Here is a 27822-nt window from a genome sequence, read left to right on the forward strand (position 1 = left end):
TAAGACCATTTGTGCCTCAAACATATCCAAGATGCCTCACAACAAGGACAGCTTATTCAGGAAATCCTTAAGGATTTGCAGTAGTCACATGGTAGTTGTTTGCTTATTTGTAATTGAGAGACTGAATATAAATATATGCACATTATTGTTGATTCATTTAACTGATTCAACATGCAAATAGGTGGTTGTCTTAGTCCCAATGTCAAATTCAAAGAAAATGAACAATAACCAGGGTTAATGCTGCGGTACCTCGACTGTCACGTGATTTCACCCTGTGCCATAACTTTGTCCAGTCTGTTGGTCTATTACTGTCTGTACCACGCACAGCTTCAATGTTCACGCAACATTGTTTCCTTGGTGTTGTCCTTGGGGACAAAGATAACCGTGTGAAATGCTTGACTAATTCCTCCTTTGATTGAGATGGACAGCTACACGTTGATGCACATTGAGTTCAAAGCTGTGCCAAAAATTGTGCTCCTTCAGCAAAGGTCTGGAGGCGCATCTGTGAAACCTGATCATGTCTCATTGAGAGGGAAGTAGGATGGCGTAGGCTACTGGTAGAGAAAGAACACATTTGAACACTGCAAAGCTTACTTATGGATAAGGTGGAGGACTACACATTTTAAGTCTGTAGTTTAAGGTAAATGTGATTTTTGTGATTATGTAGGGATTTTATGCTGTATTTTATTTCCTGTGTAATTCTTTCTGTAGAGTGCATGTGCCTACGTGTGTACTACATTCACGTCACAAATTGTGTGTAATGTGTTCATTAATTCAAGTTCTAAAACAATAGAATTTCAGTTGACTAGAATTGTTTTAGTGGGAATGTCACAGATGAACTTACAGTACATTACAACTGTGTTCCTTCAGATATTATCATCACTGAGAAGAGGATTAAGATAGGAAATTTAGGATAGGGTTGTCACAGCTGTGTATGTGTGTAGCATCTCCGTCTGTAAATGTGACAGCTGCTGTATGTTTGAGATATTGAATGGTAAACAAACACTTAAATGTATACATTACTTGTAATGACTTCTAGAAGTGCATATACTTGCCGAGGCATATTGACTCATTTAAGAAGAGTCTTACAAATAGAGATGAATTCACTTTCATATACTTTTGAGTGACAAACTCCCTGATGAAGTAAAGCAGTAAGCAGATTTCCCCATTTTGCTGTTATTTTGCTCTGTTATGTACACATGAAAAATTCTCCAACTTCTATTTCTCAATTTTCATTACAGCCAGCCAGCAATATTCTTTCAGTAAGCACACCGATAGTGTACTGTATACTTCAAATGACCTCAAATTAGTTTTGTCTGTTGTAAATTTGTGTATGCATATATTCTGTTTTACATAATTTGTTATGTCTTGACAGGGAGGAGGTGCCGCAACGTTCCCTGGAAGATGAAGACTGCCCCCCAGTGGACACTCGTGATGGGGCTTTTGATCTTGTGCTCTGGTGATCCATGCATTGCTTTCCAGGCGAATGTGGTGAGGTAAGTTACTAAACTTCCAAATTATTTGTTGTGGATATGCTGTATGTGTTTAAAGATAAACTGAATGGACAGAGTGCACACTGGGGTAATCAAATCCTCTCTCACCGTTCAGCGTTTCCTGTAGAACATTTATAAGTCAAGGTGGTATGCCAGTGTCATGAGACATGTGGCCATTGTCGTTAGCAAAGCCATGTTGTGCATATTCATAGGAAACATGACATGGAAACCTTCAAAAGTAAATAGCTTGTACTAAATTTATAAAGTAACTTTAAAAATCCCATGGGCAATTCAAACTTTTTAACTTTTCTGAGGATCTAGTCAAGGTGGCAGGTGTTAGCCCCTTATCCCCTTAGCGCAGAGCCTCTGTTATAACCTTATTGTCACCAAAATGGTCTTAATCGGTTAGTTAAGACTCTCTGCTTTGTTATAGCAATGTTGTTATGATGTAGTTGAGTGATTTCAGCAAAGAGTGAATAGGCCTGTGGACAGGCCCGTGTGCAGTAAGAGGCTACCTATAAAGTGCTGTGGGAAACCCTACAGTTTATTGTGAGGCCTATTATTGCACTAATAGTCCCAGAGCCAAAAGGGGTTTTATTTATGGGGTTGAGCCCAAAAGGTTCAATGGGTGTTTCTGATTCAGAAAATTGTGAGGAAATCCAAAATGCAAGTCTTACAAAACCAAAGGTAGACACAAATTTACAATATTCATCTGAATTTGGGTACCTTTTCATATTTGTTTCAGCTTTGTTTTGGAGCGATATTTAGCAGCATTTTCCGAAATCCATATAAACCTAGGTAAATGGCACTGAAGTGGTTTCCCGAATGTAATTTTGTGGTGCTGATTCCAAATATGTGACTTGTATTGTCCTATAACAGTATTCTGATCTCCTAATTTGCATTTAATATTGCCAAATCCAGTGGCCTTACCATAAACACAGGTACAGCATTATAAATGGATGTCATCTGAGGGTGGAAGTCCCAGAGTTAAGTCTGCACACTTTTTTTATTGCTTTTATGGATATTGCTTCCTACAATTCATCTTCATATTCATTCGATGCCAAACAGTTTAAGATAGTGTAACAGCATTCAAATTTTGTATTCAAAAAGTAGACTATCTAATTAAATTACGAGTCCCCTGTATTTTCCCCCAAATGAAAATAGCAGCTACATGATTTTGGTGAAAGTGAGTGCATCTCAATATGGGACCTTGCCTCCTCCACTTGCCTCCTCCACTCGCTTCTCGTCATGATGACATCACTGACAACAGCATTATATTTCAATATCTTGCAAGAGCTCAATTGTAGAGTCTTTTTCTCGTTTGCAATTGTTATGGTGAATGAAAAACAGTCCCTCAAAAGTTGTTGTGGCTAGGCTGACAGCTGGGAAACTTTATCGTTTTCTCCACGGAGGAGGGGCCAGGAGGCGGGGCGAGGAGACAAGCGCAAGTGGAGGAGGCAAGGTCATATATTAAGACGCACTCCCAGTGAGAAATGTCTGAAAGGCTGACTTACAGAATGGAAATTCATATTTTAAATCAGGGAAGGTCATGGGAAATGTCAGGGAATTTTCCATCTGACTATAAATGGGAGCCCAGAATTACAATGTAAGAATGCAAGAGACTGTACAATTGTGTTTTATGCTCTTTATTTATTGTTTCCACTCAATAAACTAACATCTAAGCCACAGCTGATCAGCCCAGCCTCTTCGAGGGGTCCAAGAAATACAGCAAGAGAGAGGAGCTTTACTCTTCACTCTTCACCTTTCTGTAAACAGACAAACATACACATATTAAGCATTTTCAGACGAACTACAGTATGCCTCTGCCTGGTGTGGCTACTGGCTAGTGTAATTAACATGGCTGGATTGGCCATATGGCATACAGGGCATTTGCCCAGTGGACTGTTGATGATTTTGGCCTGTTTTTCCCCTCAATGCAGTGGTATCAGTCCTCATGCCCCTACAGATGACTTCTCTCAGAGTCAGATTTCAATATAATTTTGGCTGTTCCAGTCAAAAAAGCACACAGATTACTAAATCTGTTGCCACGGTCTCCATTGTCTCTCTCGAACCCTGGCGGACTGAAACTGAAAATGTCCGGCCTGCTTTTTGTACTGTTTTTGTTTCACTTATTTATTTATGTCACTTTTATTATTTGTATGCTGTATTTGAATGTAAGAACAGTGTTATTCTTCACTGGGGTTTCATACAGTGTGTTCTGTGGTTACATTATTATTTATGCAAGATGGGCATTTGATATGAACATTATGTAACTCCCCATTCGTTTAGCATGTGATTAATTAAGGGCTATCATGTGCAGTTCTATTCAATTATTTTTTAATTCATGAGTGTTCGATTTCAGTTACACAATGGACGTTGAGAACTTTATCACAAGTCGTCTGGCACCGCAAGTAGCGATTGCCTCAGCAGTGTTTTACGCAGCTGCTTTGGATGTTTCAGCATCTTGTTGGACATACAGTATATTGTTTGTGTTGAAATATCTTGTGGGACATATCTCATCTGTACGGCACTATTCCTTTTTTCTGTGTGGACTGGTCAAGACGAGTGTCTGGGATCACTTCACGTTTTGCTAAGAGATTATAGATGAAGCCTTTAACTCTAGATTTCTGACCTTGTGGGTTTCCCTCCGGGGGTCTTTGGAAATTTGAAAAGGGCCGTAAGAACTATATTTTGTGTTTAGACTATATCTATATGTTAGACATTATTTCTGTATTGTAAAGGAATTTTTAAAAATGTGTTTTCAAAACGCGTTTTGTCCTATCTCTCAAGAATCCACGGTTTTCATGTGCTGATGCCACATAAGTATGGCGTCAATGCGCTATGGGACAGCAAATCACTGCACATTATGCACAGTCAATGTGGAAAATCATCCTCTCCAAAAGCTCTGATGTTTTCCTGCCATCATTACAATGGAACTTGTTGCATGACAAGTCTAGAGTTATAATTACACTTCAAATGGACCCTTCCAACATACAATTCACCATACAATAAAAACAACTTTATATTCATTAATGCTATATAAAAGCATACATATCCGCCATTGCTCTATTCAGCTTGCGCACCCCCTTGTGGCAGGCCGCGCACCCCCAGGGGTGCACGCACCTTAGTTTGGAAAACCCTGCTGTATATCATAAAGAGGTGTACAGACATTTGTCAATTACTAGTTGTAATCAAGGGTTAGTCAAACATGGATAACAGGAATTTGGATTTTATCCTATCCTTGTTTTTATTATTGGATTAAGTGATGTGAAATTTCGATTATCATTTGGGCAATGATCATTCCAGTGATTAATTTAAAGGTGCACTGTTTAAGATTTTTGGCCACCAAAAAAGACCTTTGTTATCAAGTATTAAAAACCTGAAACCTCAAACAACTATAGCATTTTTTAGTGTTCTAGAGATTCTAGCTCTGATTTTGACATTCTTAATTGTTTTTTCTACAATCTTAGGCCGGATTGAGCCATTTGTCGACCCCGTGGGCCTTATGTTTGACACCCCTGATTTAAACATAAAACTCTTGTTTAATATGAAGAGGTTTTTTATCTATAGAAGAAATTACTTTTAATGTAGATGATAGTGTAGTGACTGACCTTGCCACAAGCGTCACAGCTCTTGGGCATTGAGTTATAAGCTTACTTGAAAACTGGTTGCTTCTTACCTTACCACCTGAGTCACGGGTCTTGGCTCTAATCTTGTTGACCTGAGACTCAGCTATGTCAGCTCTCTCCTCAGCCTCATCCAGCTCATGCTGCAGCTTGCGGAACTTGGTCAAGTTGCTGTTGGCCTGCTCCTCCTGAAACATTAATAATAATAATATAGTTTTTGATAATTTCTCTGATATGTCTGACTGTTTTGTAAGATGTTTTGGTATAGTACATATGTTGTAGCCCACTTACAGCTTCCTCTGCTGCTCTCTTGTAGGATTTGACCTTCAGCTGCAGCTTGTCAACCAGATCCTGAAGACGATGCAGATTCTTCTTGTCCTCCTCAGTCTACAGAGAAAAAGGTAGGTTGAAAGTTATGGAACCTAAGTCAATGCAATGAAAGATAAGCAAATGTCGTCATAATTATTGGTAGAGTGGTGGTGTTTAGTACCTGGTAGGTGAGCTCCTTGATGCGACGCTCATATTTACGGATCCCTTTAACAGAGTCACCTGCCTTACGTTGCTCCATCTCCACTTCAGATTCTAGTTCCCTCACCTGTGTAGAAATGTTTACAAACCATTAAAAGACAACAATTTAAATATATTGAAATACCATATAGCAATGCACTCAATTCAGCACTCACCCTTGACTCCAGTTTCTGAATTTGCTTCTTGCCACCCTTCATGGCGATTTGCTCAGCTTCATCCAGGCGGTGCTGCAGGTCCTTGATGGTTTGCTCCATGTTCTTCTTCATGCGCTCCAGGTGAGCACTGGTGTCCTGTTCCTTCTTCAGCTCCTCTGCCATCATGGCAGCATCAGTGATTGCCTTCTTGGCTTTCTCCTCAGCATTCCTGGACTCTCCTACAGCCTCCTCCACCTCATTCTGCAGCTGGGATGTATCACCCTCCAACTTCTTCTTCTGATTCAAAAGGCTGGTGTTCTGTGTGAGAAATAATATTGATCATAATGTTTCTTCTTCTTCATCATCTTATTTCTTTATATACTGTGGTTCAGTGCTGTGATGACTGAGTATTAAATTATAGTTAGTTTTATACCTGAGAGTGGAGCAACTGCACTCTCTCGTTGACATCAAGCAGCTCCTGTTCAGCCAATTTCCGGCCTCTCTCAGTCTGCTCCACCAGAGACCTCAGCTCATCCAGCTCAGCCTGCAGCAGATTGTTGCGTCTCTCCACAATCGCAATGTTCTCTTTGAGATCATCATTAGCACGTTGGGATTCATCCAGGTGCAGTTGAGCATCCTGTAAAGAATGTCGGCACACCGGTCAATTTGAAATATAAGTCAGACTTAAAATGCATCCATTAAAAGTTCTGTCTTATTTTTGTTTGTTATGTCTTCATTTTATGAACCTTCAGATGCCCATGTAGACCCTTGAGTTGCTTTTGAGCCTCAGCTGCCTGCCTGTTGGCTTGACTAAGCTGGATCTCCATCTCATTGAGGTCTCCCTCCATCTTCTTTTTCACTCTGAGAGCCTCATTCCTGCTGCGAGTCTCAGACTCCAGGGAGCTCTGCAGGGTGTCCACTACTCTCTGCTGGTTCCTCTTTGCCTGCTCCATCTCCTCATCCTTCTCAGCAAGCTTACGTTCAATGTCAGCTTTGACTTGATTGAACTCCAGCTGAGCTCTAAGGATCTTCCCCTCCTCATGTTCTAGAGAGCCCTATTGAAATTGAGGGGTAGAATTGTTACGTTATTACATTTTTCATAGATGTTCATGTTTATGGTTAAAGGGATTTAAATGTGTACCTCTGCTTCTTCCAAAGCAGTCTGAATCTCAGCTTTTTCTTGCTCAAGGGTCTTTCTAGCCTTCTCAAGTTCATGGATGTTCTTCCCAGTCTGACCAAGTTGCTCAGTGAGATCAGCAATCTCCTCTGTAGAGACAAAACGGTAATAATGATTTATTGATGGACTTTAAGGATGGGAATAACAAAAAATCTTAAAGATGGCCTCTCAACGTCATTTCATTAATATTGCCGTGTTCCCCATTGCTATTGAATGTGTTACGCGTTGGTCCTGTTTTAAAAAACGTTCTGGTTGCATTGTTTCAAGCCGTTTTTGCAAGCTAGCAAGGTGGCTTGTGGAGAAACGAAAGGGTATTCCGGGTTTCTCGTGGAAATGCGTCTCTGATTGGCTCAGTCCTCCTGTTCTCGGAGAGATTGTAATGGGAGTGTAAGAGTCGCCACTTCCCCGGGTGGTACTGCACTATAGGGGCGCCAACGGAGGCGTGCAGGCTCCATTCAGGGCTGTGCTCTTTCGACAGCGACCCCTAGGCGAGCTGCAGGCACGGAGCAACCAGAGTGGGCATGCTGTATGTATGAGGCTTTGTGCTGTGTGTGTATCTGAGAGTAGCAACCAGCTGATAGCTAAGCTAAGCTAGGTTTCGGGCCACCAGACGTTGCTTGTTTTGAAAACAAGCAGAAAAAAAGTACTCAACATTTTTTTAGAAAAATGGGTCGACATAAACCTTTGTGGGCAACATGACGCAACACAGAAAGGCTTTCGTGATTCGTTCGTTTCTCTGCATTATTTATGTCAATTGGGAAACACCGGGAAACACAGCCAGGCGAGGTGACGCACCACTATGAGAGCCTTGCAAGCGAGTTTAACTTGGGGTGACCGTCCGATTTTGAAAAGGAGTGAGTAAAACTGTGTTTTATCTGAAGTTGGCCTTTAAATAATGTGCATTTTGAGAGACCTTGCAAGTTTTTGTTCTCCCTCTTCATAGTCTCCAAGTGATCCAAAGATTCTTCATATGAGTTCTTCAATTTAAAGAGTTCAGTGCCTAGTGATCTGGCCTCTTTCTGGGAACCCTCCAACTCAGTCTGGGACTCCTCATACTTCTGCTTCCACTCAGACAGGACCTGTTACAAATTCAAATTTGGTCACAATGGTTATCCATATACAGTATTTCCCTTGCGGCACCAGTTAATTTAGATTAAAATGTGTTACGTCTGATACCTTATCAAAGTTTCTTTGCTTCTTGTCCAAGGCAGCTGCAGCGGAATTGGACCGCTCCACATCTACCATGAGATCTTCTATCTCATTCTGCAGTCTATGCTTAGTTTTCTCCAGGGAGGAGCATTTGGCATTGACAGCTTCCACAGCCTCCTCTGCATCTTGCAGACGCTGTGCCAGCTTTTTCCTGAATAGCAGAGAATCAGTGTCCCGTGTCAATCAGACTCAAGAACCATTTAATACTTCTGTCTGTAACATAGTTTAGGTTTGGGGGACTCTTACTTGGCATCCTCCAATTCCTCAGTCCTCTGGATGGCATCAGTTTCATACTTGGTCCTCCACTGAGCCACTTCAGAGTTGGCCTTGGAGAGACTGCGCTGCAGCTCAGCCTTGGCCTCCTGCTCCTCCTCATACTGCTCTCTTAGGAGGTCAGAGTCATGGCGAGCAGACTGCACTGCATGGGCTAGGGCATTCTTTGCCTGAGAGATAATTATGAAACAAGTTACTAGAGCCATCACATGTTTCATTGCATGTATAATAAAGAAAACAAGTTTGAGCAAACCTTGACTTCCTCCTCCAGTTGTCTCTTAAGGTCTTCAATCTGCTGGGTGTATGACTGCTTGCCTCTAGTTAGCTGAGAGACAAGAGAGTCCTTTTCCTCCATCTGCCGTGCCAGCTCACCTTTTTGATAAAATTATTAAGGTTGCTATTTTTAATATTTAAGACTAAAGATTCATCAATAGGGCTGGGTATCGCAGCCATGTTCCTGTATGGATTCGATTTCGATTCTTAGGGCTTTGAATCTATTAATCACGATTCAATTCGACTCGATTCGATTCATTCCGAATCGATTCAATCCGTTCCCTTCTTGGTGCCAGGATTTCCCCCAAAAGATGCTGTTGCCTGTGCAAGCTGTGGCTTGACAGTGTTAACAGATTGCTAATTTGTAATAAGTAGGCCTAGGCCTAATTGACTAATACCTACTGGGTATTTTCCATAGACCTAAATTAAACAAAAATAACAAAAAGAAAAAGAACAAAAAAAAACAAAACGATTTTGTGCCCTGTGAATCGATTATGTGAATTTCGATTCGATCGATTATCAATTAACTCGATTATTTTACTCAGCCCCAGTCATCAAAATACTGAATCTTATGACAACATATATATAGAATGAATGTACCATTTTCAGTTTGAAGCTTAGCTTTTTGCATGGTGAAGTCATTGATGCTGCGTTGGCCTTCTTCAAACTTGGTTCTGTATTCAGTCATCTGATCCTCCAAAGTCCTGCACATCTTCTCCAAGTTTGCCTTCAATAGTAATAGTAAAACATTAAAATTTGGAATCTAAAACTGTATTTGATAGTGTACTGACATTGTACTGCATGTCCATGAATGATACATGGGAACCAAAATTCACTTTCATACATGGTTCGGAATGTTACTAACTTAATGAAGGGATTTACTTTTTACAATAAAGGCTTTTTAACTTAAGTAAGGAGTGCCTCAAATAGTGTGTTCTATTTCGTTCCTTCTGACCGCCAGAGGCGGTGCTTTCAGCACTGAATATTCATCTTACGGATCAGCAGGTCGAGAATTAATATCAACAAAGTAACACGTGACCTGGGTGACGTCACCCGGTGACCCCCGTGTCAGGGGTTAAGACACCGGTGAACCCAGGAAGCGACGTCTTTCATCTTCTCGATTGCAGGTTTCGAGTTGATCGTTTGAGATTTTGGGATTGACCTGACGCTTTGTTCGTTTCGCAGCCATAGGGTTGGGGCTGTGGGTTTTCCACCCCCCATGAAACGGCGTTGGTCGCTTTTTCCTTTGAGTATCTCTTTCACATTCACAATGTGTCCGACTCCGACTGAGTGTTATTCGCTCGGTGGAGGAGGGCTGGCTAGGCTACCTAGCCTGCCTAGCCCCTGGCTCGAGGCACTGTTCTCGCCGACTGGAGGCTAAACTTGTCCTTTCCCGTGGAAGGTAGGCCGTTTTCTGATCATGTATTAACTGCTACCGCGTTATCTTCAGTAGTGTTTCCCGCAACTGGATTTGACGAGCGGTCTCGTGGCGTGATACGCTTTCGAGTTGGGATTAGGTATTAACGCCTGCCTGCCTATGTTGGCCATCGTTTGGGTAAGTGGACTGTCATTTACTGTTTCGATTTATTTTCGCGGTGTTTCTCGCCGCGGAATGTTACTATTACTGGGCGATTGTTGTGACACTCGACGCGAGCTCGGTTACTTGGGTTCGCGTGCCTGTATTTACGTTACGGCTTCATTGTTTGTACAGTGTAGCCTGTCTGTATGGTTGCTCCATGGGCCAGTGTGTTTCGCTGTGCCCTTGCACCGTTGGCGTCACGCTGCTCCAGAGATTCAATCTACAATACAATCTCTCTCTCTCTGGCTGCACTCTGCTCACCCCGGTTGTTATTCCTGCCGGGTTGTGTTCTTCAGGGGGCAGTCGTGGCTCAGGCCCGACTGGACCGCAGCTGAAATGAGGCATCCCCGGGCACCATTCAGCAGGCAGCCCACTGCTACGGACTAGTGTGTGTAATTCAATGTGATTCACTAGCCCAAATGGGATAAATGCTCCTGTACACTGGTTTATTATTGTCTGTTTTCACCTGGGGTGTCTTCGCCCCAGAAGTGTATATTTGCCTTGCATTTCTATCACTGTGCTACTCCTGTCTGCCCATGATATTGGCTGTGCTTATGGTATGTCCTCTATGGTGAGTCACTGGGTGTACAGCGCCTGCCGACTACTACATTGCAATGTAATGTACTTTACTTTACTTTATTTCTTCAGGACATTGCACATGAATGAACGTATACATACATGTACATATATGTAAATATGGCAGATTGTAGCCCGAGGGCTAATTTCCATCTGGTGTCCAAAATAGGCCGAATCCAAAATGTTAATGTCCATTATTATTTGCTTGTCAGCTTGGTGTTGCCGCCTGGCTGCTGGCTCCTGTTGGCTACACTTGGGGCGTCCTCGCCCCTTGTGTTTTATATTCGCAGTATTTGCTGGACATTGTAGTGTCATCTCCTACCTGCTGCCAACTTTTTACCTACTATTGGGGTGCCCTCGCCCTGTGGGTATGTGTTGTTTGTTTGTTCCCTTCTGTGTGTTGCAGTGTTCGCTTCCCGACACGGGACCCTCATCTTGCCTGATTACTGGGTTTCTTCTTGGCTGCCATTGGGTGTCCCAGCCCCTTCTGTGTGGTATTCACCAGTTGGCCTGGAGCTCTTGCATCGGCTACCACTGGGGTGTCTTCGCCCTGCTGTGTGTATTGCCTTGTTTACCTGTCGGCCCTGACTGTCCGACTGCTGGCTTCCCTCTCGGCTACCACTGGGGTGTCCTCGCCCTGTGTGCCTGCCTGCCTGACTGATGCATTGTCGTCTAGGCCCCTGGGACTGGTGCCTCTCCTGCCTGGAGCTGAGATGCCTGCGGCTGAGGTTGACAGATGTGGCCTGTGCTGCTTGCTCAGGTCTGCGTGCGAGAGCACTTACGGCCGGGCTGACGCGATTTGGCCCTCGGCCTACAGTTCCGCTGGCCACTGGTGGAGTTGTCGGCCCTGTTTTGCCGACCTGCAGCCTCTGACACACGGTGACCGTGTTTTCAAATGTGCCCTGCCTGCTAGCGACCCGGACGGTCGCACGCTGCCGCCACGGCTGTCGCCACGGCTGTCGCCCACCGCCGCCACAGCTGTCGCCTGCCGCCGATGCCCGCACCATGCCCTCTGTTCAGGTGACACCGTCACAGCCCAGTTGCATTGCTTGTTGCATTGCATTGGCACTGGGCCCTTTCTGGGTGAGTTGGCCATGGGTGTTTTTCGCCCGATGGCTACATGTGAGTGCCGTACCTGCTACTGCTACAGAGTGGGTTTCTGGCCACAGGTGGCCTCCACCCTGTGACATGCTTGTTGATGCCATGACTACTACAGCTGCCACGGCGTGCCGCTGGGCCGTACGCACCCTGCCATTCCGGTTTACATGGCTTGCTCGGTTGCTTCGCATGCTTGCATACTTGCTCTCTTGCATAGCTGCATGACTTGCATGAGACCGCATGTGTGCTCCCCGCTCCTCTGCTGGTCTCTACCATTCAGCGTCCTGCGACTGTCTGTCGCTCTCCTGGATAACGCCTGCTGTCGGCTGTTTCATCCATTGGCTTCTTGTGGACGCCCGGAGCACCTCAATCGCCATGACTACTACAGTTGCGCGTGTTGCTCCGCTTCATGCCCCTCTGTGTAGCTTGCTTTTCCCTACCTCACGACTGGTTCTAGTCGTTCTCCTGGGTTTGGCTGACCGTGGGTGTCTCCACCAGTCAGCTCCTTGCATGCACCGTTGGCGTTTCCGCCTGTACGACTGCTGCTGCTCTGGGTGAGTGGTTTCACACCATACCCTGTTTTATGCTCTTTGGCACTCCTGCGGGACTGTCTGGAGTCTGTTGGCCTTGGCCGTCTTCACCGTGGACCGTTGTGATTACAGTTGGTGCCTTCGCCTCTTCTGCTGTGGCTTCGGTATGCAAGATATGCTCTGCGTCCTGTTGTCCGCCTTTGCCCACTGTCGTACGTCTGGCATGTCGTCGTCCTCCTGGCCTGGTTGAGCCTGGGACTCTTTTGCCCCTTGGCTCGCGGAGTGTGCCGTTGGGCTTAAGCCTCTGTGACCGGTGCACGTGTATGTCGGCATTGCTGCCCTGGGTACAGGACCCAGGTGCTTCCTTCATTGTCCTCGACTGTGGCGCGTAGGTCGACTGCTGCACGTCGTCCCCCCGAGCTCTTGGGCTATGCGTGGACTTGCCATGGGCTACTTAAGAGTGCCATTGGTGCCGGCACCACTGCAGCTGCGGCTGCTACTGGTATGTTGGAGCGTTACCGCTCCTTCTCCCATTGTTCTTCATGTTTCCCCACTTCATGTGTGGTATATCCGGGGGTCAGGATGCCACTCTGACTGCTACTACTGTACGGGAGTGACCCCACTCCGGGCTCTCCCTTCGAGTTTTCGGTGGCTTACGACTGTTCGCTCTGTTGGCCTCGCTATGGATGGTCTCACATGAGTGCTCTGGGCACCGGTGGGCGTACACGCCCCTACGACTGTGGATTCTGCATCTGGCTGGTTCATGCTCTGCTGTCTGCTGCAGGAGCATCGCAGTTGGCTTGTCATGGGCATCTGCGCCCTGTGTCGCGCACCTTTCCCGCTGGGGCCGGCTTGTTGACGCTTGGACTGTTTACGCGTCTCTGCTGCAGTGGCTGTACCTACTACTGGTTACCCTGCCTGTCCCGCCTGTCTATACCCATGGCCCCTATGTGGCCTTTACTGGTGTTTGGCCGACCGTGACGCTGTGCGCGATGGGTCGACGATCAGGCATTGGCCGGGCTGCAGGAGGCCTCCATCTATGGCCCTGCCGGGTATTGAACCACTTCTGACCGCCCTCCTTGCCTTGCCGGTCAGGGCGTTGGACTGGCGGGGTGCACTGCCCTGGCCACTTAGACACGTCGCAGATGAGCTCGTCTGCGAGGTCTATGATGCAGCGCTGCGTACGACGTGCATGGGGTTCTTGATGTCCCATGTCTTGGTGGCCTTCTCTCGGCCCCCATGGACCGTTTTGGGACGCCCCCTGTGAGTTCTCTCTGACTCCTGGTTGCTGGCATTCGCCTGTCTGGCCTGAGTGCCGGGGCAGAGTCACACAAACCTTGGCCGTGGTACGGTGATTGGTTTGGCTTGCGCGACACCCTTGTCGGGGCCTTGCTGGAAGCAGTCTGCTCTCTTCCGGCGGCCCCTAAATGTCCCTTTTGGTCCGTCCGCTTTGGGCAAGCCACGACGCGGCTTTTGTGTCGCACCGGCCGTGCAGCCGGTGCTGCATGTGGTTTTGTTTCGCTCACGCTGTTGTTCTCGACCTGGTGCGCTTTGTCCTGTTCTCGACATGCAGACCCCCGGCCTGGTGTCTCTAGGCGTCGATTTCTGCTTATGACCAGTGTACTTGCGGGCATTGGAAGTGGAGGCTCTCCTTCCTTGCTCTCCGCCCCTTCCAGGTGTTGGGCATGCCGACCTCGGCATCCCACGTTGTCCCTCTTGGCCTCCGCTTGCTGAGGCCTCTTTGGGTTGGATATGCCGTTATGGCCCCTGCCAGGTCCTACTGTCGCTGACTGCTCTACATTGCGTCTGGCTACCATGTCCGCCTTCGACTCTGGAGGTGGAACTCGCGTCTGTTCCGCTCTGCCCTTGCGCCGTGGAGTCATGCCCACTGCTGCTGCCCTTGCGCGGTGCGGTCGTGCCCACTGCTGCTGCCCTTGCGCGGTGCGGTCGTGCCCACTGCTGCTGCCCTGGACGGTTGGTCTGCGGTGGCAGTCCAACACTGCCTGCGACCTGTGGGCCCCCTGATGATGGCCGTACCTTGGATGAATGTAGGGACTGGCCATCCTGATTGCCCTCAGACGCTCTCTGGCCTGTCTTGCGGTCTTGTGTGGAGCGGGCGGCTCATCTATCATGTGCGCCGCCTTGAGTCCTTGCCCTCTCTGGGCCTGTTACAGCGGCTGCTTTCAGAGGCCGACACTTGTCTGATGGGCATGGGAGCAACTTCCTTATGGGCGTCCAGTGCCCTGTTGTTGACCTTTTCCGTGGTTCGCCTCTTCCATTGTGGCTCCTCCCGTTTGTGGCACCGGGTGGTATGGTACCGCTACGGGGTGGCACAGGTGTCCCCGTCAACTGCTATGCTAACTGCTTACTTGCTGCCCCCTGTGGTTCTCACTCAGGGAGCTCGTGGATCCTTTGGGCCAGGTTACACTGGCTTCCATGTGGCCGTTGGTACGTGCTAGGACGTGTACGGCACGGCCTCCTCGGCATCAGGCTGCACCATTGCCTGGTTTTCTTACTGTTGCCCCACATGTTACTGTGGTGCTGGCGGTGGCTTCAGGCCGTCTCAGTAGTACTGACGACGGGTAGGCACTCCTCATGACTTTGTTGGTATTGGTCATCCAGTGCTGAAAGCACCGCCTCTGGCGGTCAGAAGGAACGAAATAGAACGAAGGTTATGTATATAACCACGGTTCTATGAGTTCCGGATGACCGCCAGAGCTTGGCAGTCACTCGGAGTGTGTTCGAGAAGATTTGCCAAGACGTCGCTTCCTGGGTTCACCGGTGTCTTAACCCCTGACACGGGGGTCACCGGGTGACGTCACCCAGGTCACGTGTTACTTTGTTGATATTAATTCTCGACCTGCTGATCCGTAAGATGAATATTCAGTGCTGAAAGCACCGCCTCTGGCGGTCATCCGGAACTCATAGAACCGTGGTTATATACATAACCTTCGTTTTATCTTTACATGGATTTACTTTTTACCTTGGCCTTAGCAACTTGTTCCATATTGGAGGCAACATCATCCAGCTCCAGGCGGAGTTCACTTTTCTCCTTCTCGAGCTTCTGTTTCACTCTCTGAAGGTTATCAATCTGCTCACCGAGGTCAGCTACGCTATCGGCGTGCTTCTTCCTCAGTGTGGAAGCAGTTGCCTCATGTTGCAGAGTTGACTCTTCAAGGTCTCTGCGCAGCTTTTGGAACTCAGCCTCCCTCTTCTTGTTCATTTCAATCTGGGCTGCAGTGGCACCTCCAGCCTCCTCCAGTCTCTCACTGATCTCCTCTAGTTCTCTGGCCAGGTCAGCTCGCTGCTTCTCCACTTTGGCTCGGGCAGCTCGCTCAGCTTCCAGCTCTTCCTCAAGCTCCTCAATGCGGGCCTAAACAAGAGACATCACCCTGTAACCTATCTAAAACTTGTTCCAACTTTTCTCTTTTTTTACTTTATTTTTTCTGTACCTGAAGCTCCTTCAGTTTCTTCTGGAGCTGGGCTGCCATGGCTTGCTCATCTTCAATCTTGCTATTAAGCTGACTGATCTCAAAGTCTTTCCTATTGTGTATAAAACAATGTAAATAATTAAAGATGAACACATCATCACCTTTTACTCTTAAATGATCTGTTTTAAACTCACTTTTTGAGCCTTTCTTCCATCTGCTGTTTGTCATTCTCTAGATCCATTACATTCTCCTGGATCAACTTTAAATCACCCTCAAGCTTTCTCTTAGCTCTCTCGAGATCCATCCTTAGTTTTTTCTCCTGTTCCAAGGATCCTTCAAGCTTTTATGAGAGAAATTATTATCATGTAAATCTTTTTGAATACTCAGTTAACCTTCAATATTTTAAATACTAATACTACATTTTATTGCTTGCCTACATCATCAACTTGCTGCTCCAGCTTGGTTTTGGCCTTGGTCAGAGTGTTGACTTTGTCCTCCTCACTCTGAAGGTCATCCAGCGTTTGCTGGTGAGCCTCTTGAAGAGCTTTCTTCTCCTTGGTCAGCTTGGCAATGATTTCATCAAGAGCTGCCATCTCCTCAGTCAGGTTTTTAACCTAAAAGGAACACAGTTATGATTCAGTCCTATAAGGATGTTATTATTTAAACTTTTATTCCAGTATATGTAGACCTCAGTAAAATTGCTCTATTAAAGAGTTTGCTCTGTGAATTATTATGGTTTAAACCTTGTTCTCGGTAGCATGTTTCTCCTTTTCCACTTTAGCTAATGTGAGCTCCAAGTCATCAATGTCTTTCTTGAGCTCAGAGCACTCATCCTCTAACTTCCTCTTCTTAGCAGTCAGTTCTGCATTCATTTCCTCCTCATCTTCAAGTCTCTCAGTAAGCTCTTTGGCTTTGGCCTCAAGTTGAATCTTGTTCTTGATCAAACCCTCACACCGCTCCTCAGCATCACAGAGACTGTCTTGTTCCTGTAATAATAAGTGGTATTTCATTTAAAAAACGTAAAGAAGACCCTGAAGTCTCTTTCAAACATACAGCAGGGTATGAGATCATGAGCTACCTTGCATGAATCATAGCCCTACTTACAGTTTGAACTTGAAGCTGTAGGTCATTCTTCTCTTGGAGAATTGAAACCATTTTCTCCTCAAGCTCTTTTCTCCGGGCCTCAGATTTAGCATATGCTTCCTTCAGTTTAATGAATTCTTCCTTCATGTTGGCCATCTCCTTTTCAGCCTCAGCCGATCTCAGCAGGGGCTTGATCTTGAAGTACATCTTCATCCAGGGCCAATTCTTGACACCCATGAATGCACGGACGTTCCACTGGATCACCAGCAGTGCGTCTCTGCGTCGACATTAAGTTAAATCACAAAAAAAGTTGTTTTTCCATATTTTGATGACTAGAAGTGCTTAACTATATTTTCCATTATCCTGGTAGGATATTTATTTTAAGCTATGCATCATTACAATAGGTCACTTTTCAAAGCTAATAACATTATGAAAAAGCTTTAAATTATGCTTTTTGCTCTGAAATTATTGTTAGTAATGCAGGTAATAAGGGAAGTAGCACTAATGATGTGTGATGTAATTGAAGCAGCATTTAATCATGATAAATGACCGTACACTTTCAATTAATTGTCAAAGTATTTCTTAGTGTCTTTACCTGCGCTCAACAATCTTCTGGAATTCAATTCTCGCCAGAAGACCTCTTGATCTTGCCTGAATACCAGTGATGATGAGAGCAAGACGATCGTCTCTCATCTCCTCAAGGGTTCCCAGTAGACCAGCTTTAAAGAACACCTTCAAATAAAGGATTTAGAAGCTTAGAAAACAGAATTTGGATATAGACGTTTTGCATAGAATGTGCAAATCCAAATCCCCTTTTGCAGGAGCCAGGCAATTTTGTCTGACAGGTGAAGTGTACAGTGTGCAGAGTAGACCAAACCTTTTGAAGAATTTGAACATACTTTGTGAAATATAGTCACATTGAGTATGCATGGCAAACACCAACTACAACGTTGTTAATGATGAAAACGTTGGTACTTTTTAGCACGTCATCTTTTTACCCAGGAAAGCACACATAATACATGCGTATCGCAGTGTTTGGATTTCATGTGCTACAGATCGACAGGTGATTAATGCACTCTATATGCAGTCTATGGGAACAACAGAATAAAGCACCTTAGTGTGTCCAAATCTGTATTGCTGATGGTCAATGTCCAGAGATCCCAACAGTTTTTCAGCTCCCTTCTTGTTGTCGATAAATTGTCCCTCAGGGATAGCAGCAGGGTTAAGGATACGGTATCTGGACAGATAATTGCTGTTCGTAATACTTGAAGGAAAAAATCTCATAGCTATTTTCTTTTTATTTTAATTGTATACAGAACATACAAGAAACAAAATAGGCCCTTAACCATCTGTACCTCTGTTTGAAGTCTCCATACAGGATCCTGTTGGGGAAGCCCTTTCTGCAGATTCTGATGCCTTCAAGCACACCGTTACAGCGCAGCTGGTGCATGACCAATGGATTCTCCATGGCTCCAGGAGTCTTGGTCTCGTTGGGGATGATGCAACGCACGAAGTGGGGGTGAGTTGACCTCAGGTTGGTCATCAGCTTGTTCAGGTTCTCCTGTTGGTGAACATCAGGCAATAGAATCATAACTTAACAGCTTGAAGAAACTCTAGAACAATTTCGATAATTTTATTGTCAATGCTGTGATTAAGAGACAGGTAAGTTAATATACACTGTGAGAGGGATTAGGAATCAAAAATATTTGACACAAAAGTAGTACCCTGTGAAGAGCAGACACAGTCTGGAAAGAAGATCCTTTCTTCTTCTTGCCACCACCATCCTTGCCACCCTTTCCACCACCACCACCACTCTCCTGGGCTGCAAAATAATTTGTACACTTGTTATTCGCTTTATTATTTTTGTTGAGTTCCTGTGAGAAAGAATCAACATGATTATCCGCTGAATTTTGGTTAAAACAAAAAAAAAAACTTTTTTTCATAGAAGAAATAATAGAGAGAAGATATATCATACCAGACTCAGCACCAGCATATCCTGCAAAAAGGTTTGCCAACATCTTCATTGTGGACTTTTGATACAGACCCACAACAGTTTCATTGAGGGGGTCCTTGTTTTTCACCAGCCAATTGGTAATGTTATAATCAACAGTGCCAGCATAGTGAACCAGGGAGAAATGACCCTCTGGTTTCCCCTTGACAATTCTTGGTTTCTGGAAGTTGTTTGATTTCCCCAAGTGGTGGTCATAAAGCTTGGCTTTAAATGTGGCATCACTGGCCTTGGGGAACATGCACTCCTCTTCAAGGATGGACATGATACCCATGGCCTAAAGGGAAAATCACAGAAATTGCATTTTGTCAATGTGTTCAGCAGTCAAATTTGTTCTTAACATATGAAACTACTAGAAATAACAACATTATATAACCAAACTATAGGAAAGTAATACTTTGTGAAATGCATTTAGAAAACACATACATTCACGGAATTATTATAAAGTTATGATTCAAGCACCTTTTCAATGAGATCAATGCAGGCCTGTAAGTCCATGCCAAAGTCAATGAACTCCCATTCAATGCCCTCCTTCTTGTACTCCTCTTGCTCCAGCACAAACATGTGGTGGTTGAAGAACTGCTGCAGCTTCTCATTAGTGAAGTTGATGCAGAGTTGCTCAAAGGTGTTGAACTGCAAAAAAGATTTCATTCTCATATATGTGTCTTGCATAACAATATATCTGAAATATTAATAAGGCTGTGCCTTCACCTACATCAAAGATCTCAAACCCAGCAATATCCAGCACACCAATAAAGTACTGACGAGGTTGTTTGGTGTCCAACGACTGGTTGATTCTCACCACCATCCACAAGAACATTTTTTCATAGACCTATTTGGACAGGGCACCTATAGAGTAGGCCACCTACAGAGGAAAACACAACCAGATGTTTCAAAGTTGGAAAATATTGAACATGTACGTAAATTTTACAGTGTCAAGATTTTCTTGGGTAAAGTAATAGTCACAGTTGTAGCATTCTACCTGTTGAACATTTTGTCCCTTGGTGACCCACTCGTTTCCTACTTTGACCCTTGGGTGACACAATGCCTTTATGAGGTCAGCAGAGTTCAGGCCCATGAGATAGGCGACTTTGTCAGCATCTGGAAAGAGTGCAAGGTGTCTTGTCATTATTCTAGTTTTGATGACTTCTTTTATGTTGCATTTTTTGTTACTTCATGGTTGCTTGCTACTATATTTCTATTGCATACCCTCAGTTCCATCAGCCTCTGCCTGCTCCTCTCTCTGCTTCTGCTTGAACTTCATGTTGCCATAGTGCATGATGGCACCGGTCAGCTTGTAAATGCTGTTCTTCTCCTCTTGAGTGAAACCCAGCACATCAAAGGCATCCTTGATGCACACACAAAAAATGTAAATCAAGGTGACAACATTTTACATTTTCAGGTCTTTCTATACCTATGCAAAAAAGTGCTTGAAAGTATTTTTTCTTACATCGGTTGCTTGCAGTTCATCACCATCATCAATGGAGGCTACTTGGGTCTCTCCTTGGGAGATGAAGGCATAGTCGTAGGGGTTGGCAGTGATGAGCAGCATTTCTGAAAAGCACATAATATATTATGATCATGTTTTTGTTCCTATACTAAACTTAATTGTTGCAACATGTGTTTTAGAGCAGTGGTTCTCAACTGGAACAGTCTTGGGACCCACCATTTTCCACTCTCATTCGGTCGCGACCCAATTTTTTTAGCGTTCAAGTCTATTCAATGCAATTCTCAAAATGTAACCAAGACTCGAATGACTGGTTGCATGCTATCTATCTCGCATAAACATTCAGATTGTATCTATGACAACAGATGACACAGAGTTCACTAGCCTATCAAAATAAAAGTTGTAAATTGTTGCAGGAAAAGTTGGATTTTTTTTTTTAGAATTACGTTTTTTTACACCAAAGCTCCGCGACCCACCCATGACCCTTCCGCGACCCACTTTTGGGTCGCGACCCACCAGTTGAGAAATACTGTTTTAGAGTTTCACCCAGAAGCTCTGGTTTCCGCTGAGAGAGGATCTGGTAGAAGATGTGGTAATCTCTCTCAGCCTTGAGCTGGAAAGTCACTCGAGACTTCTCCAGAAGATCTGTAAAATGACAAAAACAAACAAAATCCAAGGGTTTGCAAGGCGTACCAAACATGTGAGTGAAATAACATGCAATATTCTATTTGAATAATGCATAATGGACTCACACGTTTCAATATCAGCAGAGGCTAGTTTGCCACTCGCATGGAAGTGGATTCTGATGAATTTACCCTATGAAACAAAAAAGTAAATATCCCCAAGTTCAATATCATTTCCAGCATGCACATTTGATGACAAGCTGGAAGTACACTTACAAATCTGGATGAGTTGTCGTTCCTGATGGTCTTTGCGTTGCCGAATGCCTCCAGAGCAGGGTTACACTGGATGATTTGATCCTCCAGGGTTCCCTGAAAGTATCAGCCATTAGCATGGGCGTAACTACCATTGAGGACACAGAGATCGTGTCCTCAATATTTTTTTTTCCAGAATGGTCAAATTTATCTATGATGAAAATCGATCTATGGTGGTCAATAATGATAAATTCAGTCTGTATACGCCACTCCCATCCCAAGAGTTTGACTGAAGAGTTTGAAGCACTCTAAATGTACAGTATGCAGTACATCACACAGTATTTCACCTCGGTATTTGAAAATGTCTCGTTACAGTCCTGGCCATTAGTATTAGTATTGGTCCTATCTTGCACTTAATTGCATGTCTTGTTAAATGTCAGTCCTGTGTATGTCCATGTCTTTGCATGGGACAGAAGAGAAACACAATTTCAAAAAAATTCAAATGTTTTCCTTGTATGACCTGTGATACATATACAGAAATTGACAATAAAGTTAACTTGACTTGATTTGACTTGACTTAACTATACTGTAAATGTCATTATTATAAACGTGGTTTTACAGTTAAAATCAATAACCTCTTTTTTATTTGGGTCCTTGTCCTTTTTGGGACCTCCAGCTGCGATACTGGCAAAGTACTGGATTACTCTCTTGGTGTTCACAGTCTTCCCAGCACCAGATTCTCCACTTGGAAAGGAAGGGAAATAATTTGAATCACTGTGTTAGTTTACACAAAGAATAATTTAGATTTAAATGCACATAAGCTAAACTAAAGCAAACTTACGTGATTAGCATGGACTGATTTTCTCTATCTGAAAAAAATATTGGTACGTCATAAGGATACGAAAGGCTGCTTGACAAATAAATGTGTAATGATTATGACTTGAGCTCTACTTTTCATTGTGTTGTTGCACTGTGTTTACCTGCCAACATGTATTGGTAGGCATTGTCAGAGATGGAAAAGATGTGTGGAGGAGCTTCAGTCCTCTTCTTGCCTCTGTAGGCAAGAACAACTTCCTGATTGTACACAGGCAACCACTTGTAGGGATTAACAGTGACACAGAACAACCCAGAGTAGGTCTGTGAAAATAAAACATAAACAGTTGATATCTTGGACTCTGCATACAAGGGTTGTGTTATAGTATAAATACAGTAGGTACTCACATAGATCATCCAGGCTGCATAACGCTCTTTGAGGTTAAACAGCACAGCAGGCTCATGCAGGAAGGTGAACATCGCCATGTCCTCAATTTTATCGAACTTAGGCGGGTTCTGGGGGTGGACATCAGTCTCCTTCACCGTGACAGTCTATGGAAGAAATTGAATACATATATTGAAATTACAGATGTTTTTTGACATCTTTCTCCTTTTACATTGACAATCTGAAAAAGAACAATAGAGCAATGATCGCATCTACTGAGGAACAGTTACAGTCTTTGCTTTAGACGCCTCTTTAGCTTCATAGCATTGTATCAAGTTACAGCAATCACTGTTAGTCAGATTCAGCAGATATCTTAGTTCTAAAACAGTGAGTGACACACTGAAATGTACACTTAAAATGCAATTCTTACCTTTCCATGCTCAGTTTCAACACAGACTCTGTCACCCTCTCTGGCTTGGATCATCCCCTTCACGTACTCAACCTCAGGGTCCACCACAAAGCAGGCCTTCTTGATGTCAAAGGGGCGAGTCTGGGCCTCCAGACGCTCCATATCTGATTTCCTCAGAAACGGAGCCGCTGCCCCAAACTCCTCCATTAAAGCGTCCCCCATGGTTAATCACCTTATCCTAATTTAGCCATCGGGGGAAAAAAAGAATTGTATCAGACTGTAGAAATAAATAATCAAAGTTATCATACTTCACATTTTCATGCTTTTATAACACGTCATATAGCCTCCTTTTTACTAATGAAGACCAGATTGTCTTTGTTTTTATGTGCGTACAGATGAACACCCACAACATCCACAGCTCTGTTTTAATCCTGCCTAGAGAGCCCGGTTTACAGTGTGGTTTGAGTGATATAATAACTTGGTGGATTTACTGGTTTTGTGCTCATCAATTTGTTCATTGTAAAAAAAACTGCATTATGCACAGGACAATAATGCATTTGCATGACAACTTGGAACTCATTGCTACATGCCAGTACAAACTCTTGTGGTACCGGAAAAATAAACCAACACATGAGTGTTTTTGAATATGTCCAGACAAGAAACTGACTGTTGTTGTTTTTTTAGTTTTACTCAGACATCTACCATACCACATATTTTCACAAATGACTATGAGAGACTGTGAAAATATACCACATATTTTCACAAATGACTATGAGAGACTGCTGAAAGCTTAGCCATGCTAGCAGGGTCATTCCACGCCAAATCAACAAGTGCCCGCGCACTTAGGTCTCAAAAAATTCTGAAAATATTACCAAGTGTACCCATGGTACTTAAGAGAAACACTGTAAATTTATTTGAATGTAAGATGTATACTCTCCGTGTTACAGCCAATTTTACTGGGGGAGGGGGGTGCCCATTTTGTTCACACTCTTTTTTTTGTCAAAGTTCACAAGCCCCTAGCTCAATAACTAAACCATGTAGGAAGCTCAAATTTGGCATGCTGGTACATAGATAGGAGTAGTTTGTTGCTAAACTGTCAGTTTTGGTCTGTATGATCCTGCATTGCCATAGCATTTCCTCAAAGATGATACAAATTGTACAGGAGTTTTTGGCTGTGCTCTGTTTAGGCCTTCAGAAGACATACTTGTGCCCAACATAGCCTCTTGATTTTTTTCCCTTGTGGAGACAAGTAGGAACACTCTCATAAAAAGCTATAAATAGAAAGGAAACCCCTTCAGTGTTTGAAAAGAAGACCTCACAAGTCTGACAAATCATTTTGGGTGTCATTTTCAGAGCTCCAGAACACCTTGTGGGATTGTCCACAGATTTTAATTTTATTTTTTTCTTCATTCTCCATGAATTCTTCTTTTTAAAAATGCCAATGAGACTTGTCTTATGTGATGTTTTCTTTTTTAATTTCCAACCTGAACATGGGCACCATGGACATTGAGAGCAATATGTTTTCTATGTGATTCTTCCGCTGCCATCTGCTGGTCAAAAAAAGTAACAACATGACTCTTTGTGCCTGACCTACTGTCTCTTTTGGTGTGCGAACCTGCTCCCACATTAAACGCTCCTGAAATCATTGAAATTGAAAGGGATACCTGCACCCCTGCACAAGGACTCTCGGGCGATCATGTCTGGGCGAAATTTGCATTTGATTATTTAGTCTTTACATTAAATGTTATAGAAATCATGTTGCTCTCTTTTTGCATTTTGCCCATGTTAAGGGTGGAAATTAAAAACGAAAACATCACATAAGACAAGTCTCATTGGCATTTTTAAAAAGAAGACTTCATGGAGAATGAAGAAAAAAATAAAATAAAAATCTGTGGACAATCCCACAAGGTGTTCTGGTGCTCTGAAAATGATACCCAAAATGATTTGTGAGACTTGTGAGGTCTTCTGGTCAAACACTGATGGGGTTTCCTTTCTATTTATAGATTTTTATGGGAGTGTTTCTACTTGTATCTACAAGAGGGAAAAATCATGAGGCTATGTTGGGCACAACTATGTCTTCTGAAGGCCTAAACAGAACACAGCCAAAAACTCCAGTACAATTTGTATCGTCTTTGAGGGAATGCTATGACGATGCAGGATCATACAGATCAAAACTGACAGTTTAGCAACAAACTATTCCTATCTATGTACCAGCATGCCAAATTTGAGCTTCCTACATGGTTTAGTTATTGAGCTAGGGGCTTGTGAACTTTGACAAAAAAAAGAGTGTGAACAAAATGGGCACCCCCCTCCCCCAGTAAAATTGGCTGTAACACGGAGAGTATACATCTTACATTCAAATAAATTTACAGTGTTTCTTTTAAGTACCATGGGTACACTTGGTAATATTTTCAGAATTTTTTGAGACCTAAGTGCGCGGGCACTTGTTGATTTGGCGTGGAATGACCCAGCATAGAAATCAACCAACAAACCTTTCAGCTCTTTCTTCCTGATGATGATGGTTGTAGCCTGGGGACAGACAGATTGTAAGTTGCGCTAGTTCAGGACTAGTTCACGAAGACTAAGCGACATGAAACCAAACTTCTTAGAACTAAACTCAAAATGCAGGTGTCCTGAATTTTTAATTGATCCCATTCTTACATGTGTAGAATGGATTAGGCCGTAAACTTACTTAGAGTTAGCAATTTTCTAATGTTTTTGATAGTTGATGCCCAACATGAAAGCATGTGTTCCCATTACCTTGTTGTCTCCAGTTGACTTACCTGTAGAAGATGGAATTCTAACCTGGGTCGTGATCACTCTGCCTCTCTTTTATACTGTGTGAGGTTCTCTCGATATGGAAAGTGTCATAAATAGCAGGCTGCTGCTTTCCCTGTTTGGCTTGAATAGATGGGCAGTGGTGATTCATTAATGCCATGCATATTAGAGGTGGACTGCATTGTCGGTGGAGATCCATAATTTACTACAAATGGATTAAAGATGATCGGTAAGATCATTTACCTACCTAGGTTTGCCTGCAACAGGAATACAATGTTAATATCTACAGTAAGATAATATGAATAATTACATGTATTTTACTCATTTTTTATTTACACAATTATCATCTTTGCATTTGGTCACTACATAATCCAAGGAAGATCTATTTTGTAGAGTAGAGTAGAGTATCATTTATTGATCCCGAGGGAAATTAAGGTGTCAAGTAGCATACATACCAATACAGAGGAAGACACAAAGACATTACACATAACATTGCACAAATATTCAACATACATACTATATTATTGACAATTATTATTGACAAATAATAACAATTATTATTGACATATTGACAAGGTCAGATTTCCCTATCCCACTCTCATACACACACCCACCCACACACACACACACACACACACACACACACACACACACACACACACACACACACACACACACACACACACACACACACACACACAATCAAAAACTGGGAAAGTGTCCAAAGTGTCTTGGTGCCAAATCACTCTGCATAGTCCATCTGTTGTCACAGTGTTGAGGACACGCGTCAGGTGTAGTGCAGCATATGACTTGAGGACAAGGTTTACGTTCACTTCCAAGGTTACCTTTTTAGCAGTATCTGAAATCTCTGTGACTGAGTTCATGATATACTGTACAATCAGAGAATATAATTAGAGGAAATATGCAGTCAGTAAACACTCAAAGGCGTTTCAGATTGTGTAATTTTATTTTATTATGTTTTCTGCCAGGCATTTTGACTACTGTTATGAATGAGTTCTAATACCAATTGAGGCACTACCTCTCTAAGAAGCCTAACAAGGAAAGCTCATTTAGAAAATCATTAGGGACTTGAAGCAGTCACATGGTTGTTGATTGCTTATTTATAATTGAGAGCCTGAATATAAATGTATGCACATTATTGGTGATTCATTTAGGTGATGCAACATGAAAATGAGTGGTTTTCTTTGTTCTCATGTCAAATAAAAAATGCTGTGGTGCCTTAACTGTCACATGAGTTCACCCTGAGCCATATTGGTTCCTACCGCATACATTTGTCTAGTCTGTTGGTCTATTGCTGTCTGTGCCACTGGCAGCTTCAATGTTCACGCATCCTTGGTGTTGTCCTTGGTGATAAAGATAACCCTGTGGAATTCTACACCGATTCCACCTTGTGATTTATAACGACAGCTACACATTGATTGCACATTGAGATCAAAGTTCAGATAAACAAGTCCGACAGGCGGACAAAGATGTGTCCGTCTATGCCAGTGGTTCTCAACCTTTTTTGCCCAAGCGCCCCCCTGGCCTCCTCATGACCTGTCAACCAGTTTTTTTTGCAATTAATAATAAGCCTACCATGTATAAGCCTGCATTTGGAAAAGTACCATATGATTTCAAATTTCAAATAGATCAAGTTAATAACAAATTACCAGACATTGTTAGTATTTACTTTATCAACCATTAGTATTGCCGTCACGCCATTTCAGCATGTGGGAAAGAATCTAAACATCGACAAATAATAAATAAATAAAACTGTTCGGGTGAATCATGCGCTTTACGGTTCAATGCCAGCTTTAAGAGTGCCAGAGTTTGCCAAATTCAAACGACTGCAAAGCATGAATCAGAAAACGCCTTTTCTTCCAGTGCTCTCACTGAGCATGACGGAAAGCACCTGTGCGGTCCACACGCCCGGTGGCAGAAAACGAATGATCCTCCCTTAGTTGCAATATGTTCGTAAATGACTCCCCCTTTTAATTCTGGGGGAAAAATGCACGGTCCTCCCTTAACATCACAATTTCACAACAATAAGCTGTTGGTAATATGTTGAGGTGCATGCGAGCAAGCTGATGTTTCACA

The 27822-nt window shown here is 43.6% G+C and overlaps 1 long non-coding RNA gene and 1 pseudogene across 10 annotated transcripts in view; one reads left to right on the forward strand and one right to left on the reverse strand.

Moving 5' to 3' along the window:
- LOC134455906 (uncharacterized) overlaps positions 1-27822 on the forward strand; it is a 212239-nt gene that overhangs the window by 116248 nt on the left and 68169 nt on the right. For 9 of the 10 annotated variants that reach the window (XR_010036193.1, XR_010036192.1, XR_010036194.1 and 6 more), the window contains 3 exons: positions 1376-1496; positions 5436-5520; positions 18378-18529. This is a non-coding gene — a long non-coding RNA (uncharacterized LOC134455906). The remainder of the gene's footprint in view (positions 1-1375; positions 1497-5435; positions 5521-18377; positions 18530-27822) is intronic. The other variant, XR_010036195.1, reaches the window with a different exon arrangement.
- On the reverse strand, positions 1510-26260 carry LOC134455905 (myosin-7-like; annotated as a pseudogene).

The sequence above is a fragment of the Engraulis encrasicolus genome, chromosome 9 (genome assembly GCF_034702125.1).
Source record: "Engraulis encrasicolus isolate BLACKSEA-1 chromosome 9, IST_EnEncr_1.0, whole genome shotgun sequence".
Lineage (NCBI taxonomy): Eukaryota > Metazoa > Chordata > Actinopteri > Clupeiformes > Engraulidae > Engraulis > Engraulis encrasicolus.